The following is a 1280-nucleotide window of genomic DNA, read 5'->3' on the forward strand; positions in this document are numbered from 1 at the left end:
TTACATTTTTAAAGCAGCAGGAGAGAAACATGAATCAAACATAAACTGGAGGTCCACTTTTATTTTGAAAAAAGAGCGCCATAACTTGTGCTGTCGCGCACATTAAAACCAAGTGCAGGCTGGCTTTACTGCCATTTCCGAAGAGACGACTAGCTTTATCCCACTGACAGATGCTGGCTGTCGGCTTCTAAACACTTCTGATAATGCTGACATTACTGTAGGAGCGCTAACGATGTCATATAAATATTAGTTGCCTCGGTGAGTCGCTGCCACTCAACTATTTTTCTGTCCGTGCAAACCCGACTACTCCTGCCTGGGGTCCAATCAGAAACTGAACTTCCGTACGATAGTACGTGTAAGAGAGTTTGACTGTGAATGTAAGAGAGTTTGTAAGTTTTGGCCCATAGGGCCTCTCATACTCATTGCCTTCTGCTCAGCCATCTGTTCCTTGTTCACTAATCAAGCTCCTCAGTTCACAATCTCAGTTACTCCTTGCTGGTTCCTCTCGTTTCCTCCCGGTACTTCCCGTTCTGCCTGTTGGCTGAGTTTCAGAAAGATCATGAGGTTTTAAAGAGACAGAGGTGTTACAAATTACGAAGTCAAATTTCTTTAATGATAAAACATTAAAGTCTTACCATTTTTGAAACTGCTGTATATCATATATGATATGTATAGCATTTATATAACTGAAGGAAACAGTTACTTGATTATGCTATAAAATTACACCATGTAAAATTACTGGTGCATTGCACAAGGCTGATGACCGATGGACACATCCAATTTCTTAAACTGACTGTTCCACCAGAACAATGATCCCAAATACATTCCAATTAGTTCTGGAATTCTAAAGCAGGCAAACACTGATGTTCTGGAATTACCTGATAGAAATCTGTTCACTTTGCTTAAACTCCCTCCCCTCCCCCTGGCCCTGATAGTTATTTCTGACTGAGTGTTGTATTTCTGCAGATGGCAGTAGGAGCACAGGGAGGAGGAAATAGAGGAGCTTAATATTTTTTCACAGATTATCTGTCTCATATTTTACTGTCACAACATAGTGACAGTTTTAACAAAAATGTACAAAACATATTTTCTTTTTTTTATAAAAGTTACACACTGCAGTTTTAAAGGAGTGTTTTATATCAAAGTGGAAAGTTTTCCTTATATTTGGGTATATGGGGAATGTTCAAGTAACCTTCATGTCCGTTTATTCATTGATCTGACAATAAACTCCTTTATCATTTTATGGTAACTTTTCATACACAACAATAGATTCCTTAGAT

The sequence above is a fragment of the Poecilia latipinna genome, unplaced genomic scaffold (genome assembly GCF_001443285.1).
Source record: "Poecilia latipinna isolate Pla-1442-1.1 unplaced genomic scaffold, P_latipinna-1.0 Scaffold803, whole genome shotgun sequence".
Classification (NCBI taxonomy): Eukaryota; Metazoa; Chordata; class Actinopteri; order Cyprinodontiformes; family Poeciliidae; genus Poecilia; species Poecilia latipinna.